Source organism: Gossypium hirsutum, chromosome A05, assembly GCF_007990345.1.
Source record: "Gossypium hirsutum isolate 1008001.06 chromosome A05, Gossypium_hirsutum_v2.1, whole genome shotgun sequence".
NCBI lineage: Eukaryota > Viridiplantae > Streptophyta > Magnoliopsida > Malvales > Malvaceae > Gossypium > Gossypium hirsutum.
This window is the reverse complement of record NC_053428.1, coordinates 98,900,277-98,906,451: the sequence shown is the minus strand read 5'-3', so window position 1 is coordinate 98,906,451 and position 6,175 is coordinate 98,900,277. Positions and strand designations below refer to the sequence as shown.

General features: G+C 30.3%; 1 long non-coding RNA gene across 4 annotated transcripts; it reads right to left on the bottom strand.

Annotated features, from left to right (window-relative positions):
- Nucleotides 1–412: 412 nt before the first annotated feature.
- Nucleotides 413–5,705, bottom strand: LOC107897917 (uncharacterized). 4 transcript variants are annotated; one of them, XR_005927352.1, is made up of 6 exons: nucleotides 3,935–5,705; nucleotides 2,899–3,117; nucleotides 2,663–2,733; nucleotides 2,152–2,268; nucleotides 882–1,018; nucleotides 413–757 (listed from the first exon to the last, which is right to left on the bottom strand). It is a non-coding gene; the product is annotated as an uncharacterized lncRNA (long non-coding RNA). The 4 variants fall into 4 exon arrangements; XR_005927351.1 differs by having other exon boundaries at nucleotides 2,826–3,117; nucleotides 3,935–5,701; XR_005927350.1 differs by having other exon boundaries at nucleotides 2,890–3,117; nucleotides 3,935–5,690.
- Nucleotides 5,706–6,175: the final 470 nt, after the last annotated feature.

Genomic DNA, 6,175 nt, shown 5'->3' with positions numbered 1-6,175 from the left:
ATATAAAAAATTTAAAATTCATTATCAAATTAAATTTTCTATTAAAATTTTAACTTTAAAACTAAATACAAAAATTAATGAATTTAAATTTAGAATTTAAAATAATAAATTAATAACACAATTAAAATCCAAAAGTTAGAACTCAAGTTATCTTAAATATTAAAATAAAAATAAAATTTAGAATCAAAACTAAAATAAATAATAAAATTAGATTAAAAATAAAGATATCAATAAAATAAGATATTATAATGAAGTTCCTTAAATGAAATAAAGACTTAAGTCCCATGTAAAATATCAACATTGATTATTTAAATTGATTAACTAAGTCAAAATTGCAATTTGTATTTTCTTCTTTCAACTCAAATAAAAATAAAATGTTGAAACAAAACAATTAAATAAAAAATTAGAATAATTAGTTGACACGAGATTATTATTAAGTATATGCAAATATGCAAGTAGATGATTACAAAATAGGGTGTAGCTTTTGATCAACTAATTAGTTGATCCTACTGTAGGTTCTATCTATAATCTGCTTAACTAACATACAAACATAAGACACTCTAATACTTTTTTGCACATAAAATATCTAAAAGTCACACCTGAATTCGGATTCATAGAACATACGGTGTCAACTGCATGTTATCATCCTTATTCGTTGCTGCAATACCTCCCACAAGCATTCGTAGAGGTAGGAGCTAGTCATTATGCGCCTCCTGCAAATTGTTCTTGGACCGCAATCTAGTGTAGTTGGTTTTTCCTGTTCCATTTGCCACCAGTCAAAACATAAATGAGCTATTGCCACACAAAAGTAATCATCAAAACGATATCCAGAAAAACAATATACAGTTAAATTATGAGAATGCAAAAATACAAAACGATACCGCTGTTCTTAGATCCCACAACATTACTTTCCCATCATAAGATGAAGAAAGTAAATGAAAAGGAGACGTATTGTGCCACTTGCAAGCTGGAATCCAATAACTATGTGCCGAGAACTGAAACACAGGTGTCGATGTTCCTTGAAAAATAGAAAAAAAGTTTCAAGTGAGATGGAGTTTTAGTGGTTTCATGTGCCTGCACATGCAACAAGTAGGAGAAAAAGAAGGGAAAAGAAAAAAATGAAAGCAACCTAAGAAATAGTATCCTTTTACCCTTTTTTCTCGGATGAACAAAAATGGTACATCCAAAATGGAACATCCAAACATCAAATTAATAATAATGATTATGACAAAGAGCTCATTCAACTAATTTGATATAATTTAATCAATTAATTCAATAGTCAATTAACAATATTAACTATTATGGTTAAAATGCAAAAAATTATATTTTAAAATATATAAATTCTAATAGTAACATTCAAATCAGCATTTTGATAGAGTCAACAATACTAACTGATTGAACTAACAGATAACAATTAAATTAAATTATGTCAAATCAAAGTATAAAGATTAAATATTAAATTTTAGCATGATAAAGAGGGAGAAAACTATAATTTGACCATTTTATTGGTTATTTCAATTTAATTTTAATTTATTCAAATAAATTGATTTCAATTTGATTCACTGTTTGTAAGTTAGAAAACTATAATCATCTGAACCAAACTAAATTTAATTTTTTTATTTTATAACTAATTTCTTTTACAAATATAAAAATAAAAAAATTTATTTAAATTAGTAAAAAAATTAAAATATTTTATACAAATATATTTTAAAAACTAATTAATCAAATGTATACAATGTTAACTAGTGCTAAGAAGTGGTATTTACCTCACATATCAAAGATCATTCAGTCTGCACCATATCATTAAAAATACGTTCAAATCACAAATGATCAACACAAGCAGCATACTTCTTGATGGCATTTCTATCTACCTAATCCTCATTAATATATTTTATATATTTCTTATGCATCATGGTATTTCTTTGTTTTTTCCATTACTTTATATTGTGTTTTATTACAATCTATGCTAATACGATATGAATGAGACTTAGTTTGCAACAAGAGGACAAGCATGGATGTAGCCAAATCATCTAGCAGATCATAAAATATGGGACTACAGTACAAATTCTATTTAATAGAATTATACTGAAGATGGATATTCTTGAAGAACAAAAAAGGCTTCTTAACAATATAAACCAAAAAGAAACTTACCCTGGGCAGTTCCAATCCCCTTTCTTCATTAGAACATCATCCGTAGCAACCCTCTTTGGACCCTCTGCTTTACACTTTAAGCACCTTGTATTTCTAGAAAAGTTCATGAAAATGCACCTGTAACATAAAAAGCAATGAATAGCCAAGGTAGAATACAGATAGGACAGTCAAGTGTAAAGTCCAAAAGATAGATATAAGCATTCACACATATGAAAGCAGGTCATATTTTACTTGTAAAGAAACCATCTTGAATTTAAAAAAAGAAAACTGAATTGCAAAAAGAGCTATCCTGTCTTTCAATTACTAATTCTGAAGCAAAGGGAAGGCCATAAAAATACTTCAGATTCGGCTTCCGTTTAAAGAGACACAGAGATCATTTGCTCACCTCTCGTGATAGAACCAAAAGAACACACCCATGTATTAATAATGGTTTAAAATAAAACAATAACAAAAAAATGATAAAAAGCCTCGGCAAAATAAATATCATTAAGGAAATCGATCAATATCATACCGTCTCTAGAAGAGAAAGCCCTGCATGACTTTTGCATGATAGTCTCTGATTGAATGCTAGAAAAGACATCCCTGCATATAAGAAAAGTTGTCAGGGGAAAGAAGTGCTGAGAAGCAGCAAATTGATTGAAAGAACTTTAAAATAAACTTCATTTGCATTAAACCTAGAAACATTGATGTCTTTGTCAATTATACAGCTAATAAAGTCATGAACAAACAAAGTTATACACAACCAACTTTGCTGAATAAATTTTCGTTCCCCATTCAACAATGTATCCGGCAGTCTTGCGAACTTCATCTCCTGGATACTTTGGACCACATGTAGACAACAAAGAAGCAAAATAGTGCAAAAAGAACCACATGAACAATATGGTTTGACCCGTGCTTGATTATACTCTTGTTCAGTTTCCTGATGTTGTTCTTCACCCCTGCTTGAGCTTTAATCATGGTCATTTGCTGTCATAAAGTGAGATTATATGTTCAGGAAGCAGGAAATCAAAAAGAAAGCATTTTTTTCAAATATAAATCACAAAGCACTACGTTATGCCGTGCTATCTTCAGCTATCTTCAACCAACAATCATCATTCAAGACAAGAAACTGATAGAAACTATTAGCAGGCATGATAAAAAGTAGAGAACCACTGCAGATAATAGTTTTCTTTTGCATTAAGGCTTAGCAACCATGAAGTACTTGATGACTATCGTAACTTCACTTCCTTGTCTACCATAAAATTCAAAGAGATGGATAAAAATAATAACAGGATGAATCATAGAACAAGGGGGTGCATTTTGTTCAACCATAATCAATATTTTCTTAAATAATACAACATATGAACTGAGAGGATAAAGAAAAGGACATTTCCTACCATATAAATTCCAAATGGCAAACTATTCCTTAATAGCTCTAGTGACAGATGAAGATTTTATCACCATCTATTTACACAATACAGATGATGAATACCATGTCAAGTGCAGATAAGCAATGATTATTATTATTTCCCCTTTTTTTTTCCAGGTTATTTTTCATGACTACAATGGTTCAAAGAATTCAGAATTTTAGTGCCCCTCCACTTCACTTTGATATTATAGTAAAACCACAAAAATGTGTTTGATAAACTAAAGTGGTCATTCCTTATTTGCAAGCAACAAAATATCAAATCAACAAACCAACAAAGCAGCACATCGTTATAATCATTAGTAACAGGATTCAATTTACAAGACTATATTGAACAATGTTTAACTTTTAAATACAGATAAGAGGAGCTCAGCTAACCCTATTGAAGACGAATCAAGCTCTTTCTTAGACAAAGTAATAGTGATTATCGAAACATGGCGTGTGGTTTCTAGGCTGCACAAGCAAAAACCAAAAATTAGTGGCAATGATGTTAGTTCTAGCAAGAAGATTAATACATTTACTCAATGTTACTCAAACTTAGGTGTGAATATCAAATATAGGTATGTATCCAACATGGGTACTGTTAGATTTTTCAAAATTGTTCCATATATTTGGAAGATCATTGAAGTTCATATCCCCATAATCAAGAAGTGATGTTAGTTTTTCCACCAAGTGATGGCATAAGAAATATAATTCCTCATCCTCTCTTGAGCTGTAATTCTCAGTCACAGTCTCAGTCACATCTGATCAACAATGCCACTCTCAGTCACAGTCTGCAGGGAAAATTGATGAACAAAATGAAAAAAAAAATTTAGACAGGTATACCTGAGCAGACTAATTTGAAGAAGCTTTCCAAAAAATATAAGCAGATCATACAGAAAATATAGAAACTACTAAAAGAAAACAAAAATAGACAACCTACTCCAGATTACAAGTAATTATAACCAATACTAGCATAAAATAAATAACAACTTCAAATGATAAATAAGGAAGAAAATCATTGAGTGAAAACTTCCAATATGTTTGAAAAGGAAAGAACTTCAGGAATCACACCAAGCAACAAAAATAAACTTAAATAAAAATGAAAATGAAGGAGATATATTTTTAAGTATCTATAGTAAAAATATCAACCTTGAACATACATGTCTATAAATGAACAAATCAAATATACCTATATATACCTATACCAACTATTCACAAAGTAATTCGTCGTTTCATTTTGAGCTCCACTAATAATAGAAAATTTTCCAAAACCACTGGTCGTGGTTAGGAATGAATAACGAATATCACCGACTTTGTTTCTCAAATGTCCAAAATACAAATCAACACAAAATTCCAACAGGCAGGCTGCTGATTGCCGACTGAGTAAGCCAATGTATATAACATTCTATACACACTAAATCTACATTCCTGTACATTTAGAATGTGAGATTAAATGAAAATTTCCTAAAACCCAACAAAACAAAAACATTCATATATATATATAGCACTGCTTGCTAGTAATTTGGTATAGCAGTGAATGTCACAGGCAAAGCCAATGGTGATGGTTGACTGTATCGTTCTTCATTTTCTAAACTTCCATGGATGTAATTGAGACAACAGCAGACTTCCTTCACAGAAATAGAAACCACCTCCTATGCAACTTTAATATGTTTCTTTCCATGAAGATCCACCACAAGATCCCGCAGCTCCAGGGAAAACATATATGCAACATGCTCAACAAATTTCACAATATAAAAATAATCTCAATAAACATGTTATGGACCACGGCAACCTAGACCCAAAAGGACTTCAGAAATTGTCATTAGAAATATAATCATTCAACTCTGGACCAAGGAATTGGATACATAGGGCTTTAAGAAACAGATGAGAAGAAGAGGGAGTAACGAGTGGGTAAGCAAAGTTATTTTTAGGAGTGGAGAGCGACGGCGACGGTGACGCAGCAGAGAGGTTAGTCGAGGGCGATGCACCAGGTGGTCCGGTCGGCGTCTTCGGTGGCAAATGGGTTGGGAACTTGGGGATGAAAATTTAGGGATTAAAGGAGAAGAGATGGAATGGGGGAAATTTTGTTAAGGGGAAAAAGAACAGCTATCGGGAGCACTGGGAATAAATTGGATGAAACAGTTGTGGCGTTTTTAAAAAAAACGCCGTTAAAGGTGATCTATTGCTGCGTTTTTATGCTAGCGCCGCTAACTTCTTAAAATTATTGTAAAAATCAATTAAACCCATTCAAATTAAAATAAAATTTTATTAATAAATTACTGTTGCACATTACATATATAATAACAAAATTAGTTTATATAATTTTATAAAATCATATTTATTATTTTCATATAAAAATATTGTTTTGATAAAAAATAAAAAAGACCTTTTTATCATTAATAACATTATGTGATATAAAGTTAATCATGGAAATTATGCGTATGTACTAAAATAATTCAATATTATGAAAATTTTATTAATACAAGCATTATTCTTTTAAGTATGGTATGCATTAGTTGTTTAGATTTTTATATAAATGGCATACTGGTTATTACATCAAATTTTATTAATTTTGTTACATAAAAATTCAATGAATGTGCCATATTCTAGTATGATTATTTTACTTTACGAATTCAA